The sequence below is a fragment of the Natator depressus genome, chromosome 5, assembly GCF_965152275.1.
Source record: "Natator depressus isolate rNatDep1 chromosome 5, rNatDep2.hap1, whole genome shotgun sequence".
NCBI classification, from domain to species: Eukaryota; Metazoa; Chordata; order Testudines; family Cheloniidae; genus Natator; species Natator depressus.
This window is the reverse complement of record NC_134238.1, coordinates 42,635,770-42,647,773: the sequence shown is the minus strand read 5'-3', so window position 1 is coordinate 42,647,773 and position 12,004 is coordinate 42,635,770. Positions and strand designations below refer to the sequence as shown.

Here is a 12,004-nt window from a genome sequence, read left to right as displayed (position 1 = left end):
TTATGCAATCTGCTAACTTACATTGTCCCCTGTCACTTTAGTATCTAACTCTAGAGTATCTAAGGAAGGAATAATATAGCTGGATGGCCATGGTACAGACAGCAAAGTAGTATAATAGCATCATATACTGATGGGTTGTACATAAAGATTTTATTAAGTAGAATTAATACAGAATACCAAAACCATAATAGACTGTGTGCTTGAGCTACGATTTGAGTTGTCAGAGCAACCTACTCTCAGTTATTCAGATAGCAGGAAAGACACAATAGACATGAGAATAAAGGGGATATTAAGCTTGGACTAGGATGTCTTTTTTTTTTTTTAAAGTTTGTTTCCTTCAAGAGATGAGGGTAGGTTTGGGGAAAAGAAATTCCCCGGAAAGAACTGTATTAGGAAAGACCCTCACGTTCCATTTTAAGCAATTAAGAGCTAAAACCCTGTAGAAGAAGATGATGTGTGGTTATAGAAAATGAACCATGTTCAACAACAGCAGCTATGGCTCATAAAATAACAGCATCCAAAAGCCAGTCATGCTTTTCAATAAGTATCCTTTCTTTTTTCATCCGACCACAGGCATAGAATCTCTACAGTAACCACATCTTTCTCTAGAAGTGGTACCATAATGGAAAAAATCTGGTGCATGTAAAAGTGGCTTCTTACCAGAAAGAACAGGCGCCAAAATAGAAATCCAGCCAGGGCCCCTTCTGTACAAATGGAAGCTGGGCTGCACTATGCACAGTCATAATTAAAAATCAAATTAACCAGAGAAACAACCCCCAGTGGAAAGGAAAGAATGATTGAATCCAGTATCACTCCTAAAATTACACCTGCAGCATAGATCATGAGTGACAGCTTTCGGTTAATGAATTTGATCATTAGTTATGAGCGAGCTCCTCTCTGCTGAGATGGATAAAGGTGAAGTGATGGAGTAACTACAGCTGGTCATGATTTTATGGAAAAGGCCTTCAGGTGAAATTTTAAAAAGGGACCTTAGTGACTGCAAAATTAAAAGATCAGGCCATAAAGCAGTGCCAAGGGCATGATGACTGTCCTCTGCTTCTTTTTGGAAAGTGAAAGTGGGATGTAATTTTTAAAGCGTATTGGGTATGTATGGATTGGATGAATGGACTATAAGGTGGACAGAAAGCTGGCTAGATCATTGGGCTCAACGAGTAGTGATCAACAGCTCAATGTCTAGTTGGCAGCGGGTATCGAGCAGAGTGCCCCAGGGGTCAGTCCTAGGACCGGTTTTGTTCAACATCTTCATTAATTATCTGGATGATGGGATGGATTGCACCCCCAGCAAGTTCGTGGATGACACTAAGCTGGGGAGAGAGGTGGTTATGCTGGAGGGTAGGGATAGAGTCCAGAGTGACCTAGCCAAATTGGAGGATTGGGCCAAAAGAAATCTGATGAGGTTCAACAGGGATAAGTGCAGAGTCTTGCACTTAGGGAGGAAAAATCCCATGCACTGCTACAGGTTGGGGACCGACTGGCTAAGTGGCAGTTCTGCAGAAAAGGACCTGGGGAGTACAGTGAACGAGAAGCTGGATATGAGTCAACAGTGTGCCTTGTTACCAAGAAGGCTAACAGCATATTGGGCTGCATTAGTAGGAGCACTGCCAGCAGATCGAGGGAAGTGATTATTCCCCTCTGTTCGGCACTGGTGAGGCCACATCTGGAGTACTGCATCAAGTTCTGGGCCCCCCCACTACAGAAAGGATTTGGACAAATTGGAGAGAGTCCAGCTGGGGACAATGAAAATGATTAGGGGGCTTGGGCACCTGACTTATGAGAAGAGGCTAAGGGAACTGGTCTTATTTAATCTGCAGAAGAGAACGGTGAGGGGGGATTTGACAGCAGCCTTCAACTACCTGTAAGGGGGTTCCAAAGATGATGGAGCTAGGCTGTTCTCAATGGTGGCAGATGACAGAACAAGGAGTAATGGTCTCAAGTTGCAGTGGGGGAGGTCTGGGTTGGATATTAGGAAAAACTATTTCACTAGGAGGGTGGTGAAGCACTGGAATGGGTTACCTAGGGAGGTAGTGGAATCTCCATCCTTAGAGATTTAAGGCCAGATTTGACAAAGCCCTGGCTGGGATGATTTAGTTGGGGTTGGTCCTGCTTTGAGCAGGTGGTTGGACTAGATGATCTCTTGAGGTCTCTTCCAACCCTAATCTTCTATGACTCTATGTATCATACATGTGAAATGATCTCCCTCAGCCACCAAGAGGCCTGCATTACATTCAGTCCATATAGGGGGCTTCAGTTTTATTCAGAGGATTTGATGTGTAGATGAAGGCTGACCTTAGGTGTTCCATTCTTAAACTCAAACAGAGCTTTGTGAGCAGTATGCATTCTTTGGAATTATGTGCTGAGAAGAGGCAGGCACCCACAGCCTTATCCTCATATCTTCAGGGGAGAAAGAGTGGAATTTTAGAAAGATATATGGGAAAAAATCTACCAGTGATTCCAGCAGTTTTGTACCAACATAGCCAAGAGCAGAATTTGATCTATATCTTTGGTCAGCCAAAGACCCATAAAGAATCTGTATTTTTTAGCTCTCCAGGGATAGTACCAACATACCGGGGTTCAATTTCTACTGCTAGCATCGCTATATTCCTTGTAGAATAAGGAATTCAGTTACCTTCCAATGACTGCTGTTCTATTTATCTTCCATAAGTAGGTGATCAGGCAGCTAGCAGTTTAAATGTGAGGCAAATGTTATGCAAGCCTTAGAGTTTCACCACAGATAAGACAGACAAATAGCATTACATCTGCATTCCTTCCCTTCTAGAGTCATTTGTTATCAGAAAATCACTATAGAATACCTTGACTACAAGTGACATCACCAGCTCAATGCTTCAGCAACGGAATACCAGCTATATACAAAGCCACAGCAGTTGACCATTCGTGCCAGACTGAGACTATGTGTGGCTATAGAAGCTACATACAGTGCCCTCAAATTCATATTCAGCAGGTGCAGTAGTGATAAGACAGTATGACAGAAACTGGCTATAGGATGCCCCTTTATTCATCCAAACCCCCAAAGCCACAGATTTTTGGTGTATAGGCTGCTTGTGTGTTTGTTTTGGCAAAGCTCGCAACGCTATTAATGCACTGGAGGAGCTAAGAAAAATGACTGCTGTGTTGTCGACCCATATCAGCCTTCCGCTTGGTTTAGTCATGTCTGGCAGTGGTGCCAAAAGTGTACGCACTGAAGCGGGCTGTCAGCCCAAGAGGGTTTTGGCATTTACACCACTATCGAAACACCTGGAATGCTTTCGTGTCCACACACACAAGTGCTCCTAACATTTTGTAAGTGTTCCTAACACTGTAGGATTGAACGAGCTCTGAGCCAGCTTGTAAATACTTCCACCCTCAATAGCTTCAATTCAAACTGTTTGAGAGGGTGGCAATGGTTGGGCTGCATAGAGGATGCCCCAGGGGTGTCTTCCCATGGACCTGGGCTCGGGATATTGCTATCAGTGTATCCTAGATGCGTGCACACAAACAAGATGTAAATAATTAGAAGCCTGATCTTCAGCTCCTGTAAATAGGTATACTGTTAGCTCCATTGCAGTCCATGGAACTATGCCAATTCACACCAGCTGAGGAGCTGCCCTAGTCCAGAAAGAAAACAAAGCAAGAAAACTATGCACCAAAACAGAACATCATAGACTATATTACAAAATATAGAATAACAGAAGTAAAAACTAGTCCCTTATCCTCTTAACTCCTGACACCCAAAGGTGCCAGCACTCAGCAGAACAGATGTGAGGCCTCCAGCTCAGGCAGCAGCTAAAGGAGAAACTGGTAGCGTCCTATATGGGAATTCTCATGGGCTGTACGAGGGCACATATCCAGAGCCAGAAACAAGAGGAAAACCAACTGAAGCAATTGAAGCAAACCAAAAATGTGAACTATTACATGCCCAGATGTAATGCATACACACACACAGCTGTCTAATTTACCTTTTTTCCAAGATGTCACAAATCTGGTTGAGCCTCAAAAATCTGCAAAACTGGCCAACTTCTTGCCAGGTTCTAGTCCCCATCTTGTCCAGCCACTTCCTTCTCCATGTCTGTGTGCTTTCTGACCCTAAAAGGGAACACTGGGAGCAGAGAGATGGAGATCGTACCCTGGACTAACTCAGCAACGATGCAGGTGGAGGTTCGCAGAACCTGGCATCTGGGGCTGTATGCCTATTCCTTAGCCCCACAGAAGCTGCTTAAGGAATTCTGCATGCCAAGCACCTTCCTCTGCTTCTAATCTGTGCAGCAGAAAAGCTGCTTGACATGGAGATCTCCTAACTGAATCCCAGTAGGACTTGGGTTCTCTGTGCAGTCTAGGAGCACAGGATGGCAGTTCCACAAGAAATTCTAGAATTGCACAAAATGTAGGAAATAGTTTTTTGGGGCTATTTTGATTGCCAGTAAAAATTCCAGAAGAGCTATAAAGTAATAGCAACCACTGTGAAAGTAAATAGGAAACAAAATACATTTTCCTTGCCCCAGGAAAGGCTCAGTCTCTGTATTCTTAAATGTCAGTCTATAAGCCTTATGTATGTTTTGGCATCAGAAATCTTATGACCATTATATATGTATGTGTTTGCATACACTAGGAATTTATCTGAGCCCTGAGACTTAGACTTCATATTAAAGAGTCAGGGGCTTTAGCATCTATCCTTTGCACACACTCTAAAATACATTTTAAAAAAATATTAGAAGTTCAACATCAACAATAAAGCAGTGTGTGACTCCAGAACACCCTTGCAAGATCACGAGTTCTTCATCACACAGCCTTCCTTGTCAGCTCTTCCACCTGGGGAATGCTAAGGGTTAAATCAAGCAGTGTCATAAGCAGCGGTGGCAGATTATATACATAGTAAATTGGTGCAGACGGGTGTACCTAATGCTTCCTTACACCAACCTGCAGCTGTGTAAATTATACCACAATTTGAGTCACTTCTGAATCTGGCCCAGTGGGGTTTCATATCACCATGCATGACCACTGTTTTTTACTTTAAAGAGCCTTGCACTTTATTTCCCCCACTCACCTAAAGTTTACACAGCCCCCTCAAATAATTCTCTCTTAAGTGTGAAGGTTTGAGGCAATAGGCTGCTTCAACCAGCTTAAGCATGGCTGGTGGCACCCTCAGCGTTCCTGTGGGTTGAGTCTGCTCGTTCATCATCCCTTGTCTTTCACACTAAACATATTAGTGAACTTCCCCTCTTTCCCTCCGCTACTTCCGCCAATCTCTTTTCACTTCTCCCTTAGCTCCTGGAAGGGTCGGTATTTCTGTGTGGTGTTCTCTCTAGGTTCCTTGTTTTTTCATTTGCTCTGTTGGTGTGTTCACAATTTCTATCTGTTTGTGTGTACTGTAAATGCTCTTTGTTGCTTCCTGAAAGACTGCCTGCCAGGCTGATCCCACTTCCAGTGGAGCACAGCTGCCTCTCCCCCTCACTGTTCCCACCATGGTGTCAAGAGCAGCATGCCTAGGGATGTATGTGGGCTGCAAAGAGAACCAGAATGGGCACTTTTCTGTTCTTTTCTTATGCTTTTCCTGTTACATGAGCTGCTCTTCCCATTTCTGATCCTGAGCTACGGCAGCTTGGGGTGGCATTAATTACTTTGCAAGCCTCTATGCACAACCCACAATGAATTAATTAACTCTCTTACATAAGCTCTCCATCGGACATCAGGGTCAGATTGTTCCTGGGTCAAGCAGAAAGGAAAGCAAGTGTGACTCAGCTATGACAGAATGCATCTGAGCTCTGCCATGAAAATGTTCACATTGTCTGTTACCCGGCAGTAATAAGTCAGTGGTTGCAGAGACGGGAAGAGGAAACAGACCTCTCACTCTTGTCCAAAGTTATCTTAAATCTCTTCGGCCTAGAAATTGGACTGGAAACCTCACTCTAGTAGGGTATTAATATTTATATAGCAGAAATGTCAAGAGGCCCTATTGTGCACAAACAAAGAGCATGGTCCCTGCCCTGGGTTGTTCAAAGAAAAGCAGCAGGGTAGGGGGAAAGGGTTCAAATAGACACTTATTTTATAAACATACATACGTTTGGATTAGTGTTGGGTAAAGTGTCATCGATCCCCATCTGCCCTTTCATGTCAATCATTAAATGGCTGATTTTTTATAGGCAGCATGGCAGCGTTCAGGAGGGATATGATGGAAGGTTGGCTAGAGAATTCCATGCATAAAGGACAGTGTGGAAGGAGACAAGGAGATGTCTGAGAGGGAAACTGGCAAAGAGATTAATGAGGTTGATGTCACTGGCCATTGCAGAAGGCAAGGCAATAAGTGACAAGATGCATAGAGCTGTGAAAGGCCTCAAAGGTGAAGACAAAAGACTTGGATTTAACGCAGTAGAATGAGTGGAGCTATTGGAGGGATTCCAAAAGAGGGGTCAGGCAGTCAGAATCATGGGCAAAAAAAGATTTTAAATGGCTGGGTTTTGAACAGAGGAGGGTGGGGCTGATGTAGGTGTCAGGAAGAAGGAGTGGAGAGAGTTTCAGAGAAAAGTCTAGGAATTCAATTTTGGACCAGATAAGCATATGCTGAGAGTAAGAGCTCTGGGGGAGATGTTAGAGAGACAGGTGGGATTGGATGGAGGGAGATTGCTCAGCAGTGGAATGGTAGATCTGTGAGTCATTGGCAAAAAGATGGAAGCTGAAGGCAGGTTGGCAGATGAGAGCATCCGGAGAGAGTATGTGAAGGGAGAAAGTGGGGGTGGGCAAGGATGGAGTACTGTGGGATCCAGACAGAAATTTCTAATACTTCCCAGCAGAGTAGCTGCTGCAGCTGTATTTCAAACAGTAATTTTATTTCATGGCTGTGTCACAACCAGAGAGTTCTGAGTTACATGAAGTGAATCCATGGCCACTACCAGTGCCACTTGCACAAATACCTCCAGAGCACCCGGGCTGGAATGTGTCCATGCCCCTACACAATATACCATAGTGCACTGCTAAGTATGTTATAAGGTGTGTGCTGTATACTAACTATCAACAGAAATGTGATATGTTATCCCTGCTTCTGCAATTGTTTGTTTATTTATTTGCTAATCGTCACAAAATCAGGGGGGTTGCAATGGGTCTCCCTGGCATTAGTGTTTATTAGAAGGTTCTGCCATGTGTATTCTCCATGACAGAGCCCCTGACTTTGGAGAAAGTTCTTCCCTTCCCTGGATCTGCCAGAGCCCTGATTTGTTAGCCTCCCAGACACACTGCAAAGCTCATCTTTTATCTCTGGCATCTGAAGGCAGGTGGATGAGTGCTGGATGCCATGGGATAACTACATTTTGGGGAAAAAGAAAAGGAGTACTTGTGGCACCTTAGAGACTAACCAATTTATTTGAGCATAAGCTTTCGTCAGCTACAGCTCACTTCATCGGATGTATACTTTGGAAAGTGTAGAAGATCTTATTATATACACACAAAGCATGAAAAAATACCTCCTCCCACCCCACTCTCCTGCTGGTAATAGATTATCTAAAGTGATCACTCTCCTTACAATTTGTATGATAATCAAGGTGGGCCATTTCCAACACAAATCCAGGTTTTCTCACCCCCCCCCCCCCCACACAAACTCACTCTCCTGCTGGTAATAGCTTATACAAAGTGACCACTCTCCTTACATTGTGTATGATAATCAAGGTGGGCCATTTCCAGCACAAATCCAGGGTTTAACAAGAAAGTCTGGGGGGGGGGGTAGGAAAAAACAAGGGGAAATAGGCTATCTTGCATAATGACTAAGCCACTCCCAGTCTCTATTCAAGCCTAAGTTAATTGTATCCAATTTGCAAATGAATTCCAATTCAGCAGTTTCTCGCTGGAGTCTGGATTTGAAGTTTTTTTGTTGTAAAATAGCGACTTTCATGTCTGTAATTGAAATAAATTGGTTAGTCTCTAAGGTGCCACAAGTACCCCTTTTCTTTTTGCGAATACAAACTAACACGGCTGTTACTCTGAAACCTACATTTTGGGGCTGGATCTGATTGATTGTGGCAGTTAATTTAAGTGGCTTCATGTGATTTTTTAAATTATTTGTTTGTTTGTTTTTAAAAAAAGACAGAACCTTTATGCTTCAGCAGGATATAAACCAGCTGATGAGGTGTAAGAAAAAACTTCCCCCATAGGCAGGTTATTCCATAATTGTCCACTCCTAGGTTTCTTGCCCTTTTGTCTGAAGTATCTGGTACTGGCCCATGTCAGAGAGAGGCTATTGGACAAGCTGGGCTGGAGTGTGATATGATACATCAATTCTTATGTTTGTGTCTTGCAAATTTCAAGTTTTGGAAGGAGAACTGAGAGCTTGGGATTGGTGCTTCTATCATCTGTGTTTATTAAATCTGAATAAATAAATATACATGGTCCAGAGCCTCCGCTGGAATGAATGCAACAGATCAACGTTGATTTACACCAGATGAAGAGCTGTCCCAAACAGTATGTGTCTGTGTGTGCTGTGCATCTCCACTGGAGAACCATGAGTGCCTTACAAATCACTACATTTTTGTTTTTGATTTTAAGGTTTACATGGAATTTAGCTTCGCATTTAGGGAGACTACAGAGATACCCTGAATGGCTGCAAAACTCAATGTGAATACACGTCCTTCCAAGCTTCTAACTCTCACAAGAATATTTGTTTTGTGCCTGTTCTCCAGCCTTTTCGATTGCCTGCTTTATACAAAAAATGTTATGGCTGTAATATGACTGCACTCAGATTTGCCGTTACCTATTTACGGATATAAAACCTTACATACCAGAAAATGTAACACTAGCTGGATTGTAAAATATGTTTATTTACTAGAAAATCACATTTTTTAAAAACGCGCTCCTTGATTCTAGCTACTGCACGGTCTGTCTCCAGCTACTCTGTGAGCCTCCTTTCCAATCCATAGAGCTGGGGAGCCTTTATGAACTGTCGGACCTGTTCAATAAACTGTGATGATCTTATTTCATCCTTTTGATTTCCCGAGTCATCTTCATTCTGGACCTCAGCTACCACATGGACTCCCTGTTTGTAAATCAATCTCAAATACACCCTCAGCTCATAAATGTTTTTGTGTTTATTACGACAAAGGATATTTCAAGACTATTTAAATGGAGGAGTTTTTATTTATTAAAATGTCAAGCCACTCAGCATGTTGTCTGATCATGCCAGCTTGATTCTCATGCAACTTCTTGTGCATAGTAATGACACTGCTGCTTTAAATAGAATGTAGATCCTGATCCTCAAAGCCAGATTGCTTTTAACCTCCTTATTTTCTAGATAGAGCTTTGCTGAGAGTACTTTGCCTGCTGTTTTTGAGAGAAGTTTTATAGGTTGTTGTTTTTTTTAAATGTGCTACTGCATCATACTGTGAGTAAGAAGAAAAAAAGCAGATGGAAAATAATGTGCCTCATTCTGAACGTTGTTCTGGCACAAGAAATGTTTTTTCTAGACTCCACCTTTTCTACATCTTCCAGAAATCCTGAAATGCTGTTTCTCATTAGCTTAACTATAGCTGCTTGCATATCATTCCCCTTAGAGTAGGGTGGGAGACCACAGATGGGACGCTTGCATATCTCAGTGACATTATAGTTTGGATATTCTCGAGTTTGGACATCAGTAGATAATTTGAAAATTATACACACAACCCTCACTTATATTGTTCCCTTCTGAAAACATTTCCAGGCCTTTTTCATTTTTCAGTTCTTCATGGCCAAATTTATTTCCCCCCTTCAGATGCACATAAGAGAGGTTATGAAAAACAGTCTGAAAAGGGAACTTAAAACATGCAAAGCTGCAAACACTTTGTGATGAAGCAAATAAGCTTCTGAAAAGTTTACCTCCAATGATTCAAATAAAATGTAGACCACAAGGACCTTCATGCTCCCTCCCCTCTACCCCTCCCCCAGTCCCATGGTTGGAGAATACCATGGTGTGGTTGAGAAAATGTCACTGCACTAATAAAAGCCCAAATCCTGAAGCCACTTTACACAGCCGTATGGCGATTGCTAAGTCTCAGCAAGCCATGTAAACTGGCTGGGCACTGCACAAATCAGTCCTGAAGACAATCCGTCCCAGTGCACAAGGAAGGAATCAACAGCCATTCCTCAGTCAGGAAGAGTGTAACTGTTCAAGGGACTCACATAAATGAGCTTTCTGAACCTGCCTGTGACGGGTCTGGCACCACAGTACCCCTTTGTGGCAGGGGTGGATGGAGTGTTGGGGCCTTGCCACTCTTACGTTCCCACGCCTGTCCTTTAAGGGCATTCCGATGTGGCCCAATGGCTGGTTTCCCTGTGCTCGCCCCTTGGTTGGGGTAGCGGGACCTAGCGGCCAGAGTCCATAGCTCCCCGTCTCCGGCAGGGAAGTGTATCCCAATGGTCAGAGTGGTAGGGGGACCCGGGCCCACCCTCTCCACCAGGTCCCGACCCAGGGCTCTCCTATTGGTGGGGTTTCCCCTCGCGCTTAGCTCGGCAGGGATCCGCCCGCAACACGCCGAGCATCAGTGCAGCTTTAATGCTGCTTGTCTCTAAAGTTCCCCTGGGTCACTTCCTACCTTCACTGTTGTGTTCTCCACTCCAGTGGGGGAGGGGTCCTCCGGTCCATCCCCTCCTGTTGGGACCTCCATCTGGGATGCCAGGTGCGTCCCGGCTTGGCTGGTCCCTGGATCTTTGGCTGTCCCTCCTCAGGAGCTGGGCAGCATGCCTCCTTTTCCTCGGGTGGTCAGCCCAAACTGGGCACCTTTGCAGGCTTTTATACCTATTCTCCAGTTGGAGCATGCCTAGCAGGGCTTCCAGGGCAGGGCTTCCTCTTCCAGGAAGGAAGGGTTAACCCCTGCGATACCAGTGCGGGGCCACTCTGGCCAGTCACACTGCCCCAAAGCAATATACATATCCCAACTCTCCCCCCTCGCTGCTCGTGTACTGGGGTAATTCCAGTCCTAGAGCTAAGAGGGAGAAAGAGAGAGAGGTATCAGGTTACCCCAGTAGCTCCTATGCAGACAAGACATCTTCCCTAGCCATTTGCTTTTACAGGAGTTCTTTAATGACCTGAAAATCAAAAAGGAATCCTACAAAAAGTAGAAATATGGACAAATTGCTAAGGATGAGTATAAATGAATAGCGCAAGCATGTAGGGACAAAATCAGAAAGGCTAAGGCACAAAATGAGTTACACCTAGCAAAGGACATAAAAGGCAAAAAGAAGAAGTTTTATAAATAAATTAGGAGCAAGAGAAAGATGAAGGAAAATGTAGGTGCTCTACTTAGCAGGGAAGGAGAGCTTATAATGGATGGCATCAAAAAGGTTGAGGTTTTAATACCTACGTTTCTTCAGTAAACGAGTTAACTGTGACCAAATACTTAAAACAGTTAATATTAACAACAAGGAGGAAGGAATAAAAGCCAGAATAGGGAAAGAACAGATTAAAGAATATTTAGATAAATTAGATGTGTTCAGGCTGGAAGGGCCTGATGAAATTCACCACAGGGTGCTTAAGGAACTCGCTGAAACAATCTTGGAATCATTAGCAATTATCTATAAGAACTCATACGGGGGGGGGGGGCAAGTCCTAGAGGACTGGAGAAGGGCTACCACAGTAACTATCATTTAAAAAGGGAACAAAGAGGACCTGGAGAATTATAGACCAGTCGATACCTAGAAAGATACAGGAACAAATTATTAAACAATCAATTTGTAAGCACCTAGAGGATAATAGGGTAATAAGTAACAGACAACATGGAATGTCAAGAATAAACCATACCAAACCAACCTAAGCAGCTGATGTGATTTATCTTGATTGTAGTAAAGCTTTTGACACAGTTCGATATGACAATCTTATAAGCAAACTAGGGAAATGTGGTCGAGATGAAATTACTATAAGGTGGGTGCAAAAATGGTTGAAAAAATGTACTCAGAGTAATTATCAATGGTTTGCGGTCAAACTGCTTCTCTTCTTCTGAGAGCTCTTCCCAACTGGCCAGGAGAAAGGGGAGTTCTG

The 12,004-nt window shown here is 43.5% G+C and overlaps 1 long non-coding RNA gene across 5 annotated transcripts in view; it reads right to left on the bottom strand.

The window, feature by feature from the left end:
• LOC141988129 (uncharacterized) overlaps positions 1 to 4,272 on the bottom strand; it is a 55,435-nt gene extending 51,163 nt beyond the window's left edge. For all 5 annotated transcript variants that reach the window (XR_012639665.1, XR_012639664.1, XR_012639661.1 and 2 more), the window contains exon 1: positions 3,975 to 4,272. This is a non-coding gene — a long non-coding RNA (uncharacterized LOC141988129). The remainder of the gene's footprint in view (positions 1 to 3,974) is intronic.
• Between the last annotated feature and the right edge of the window lie 7,732 nt (positions 4,273 to 12,004).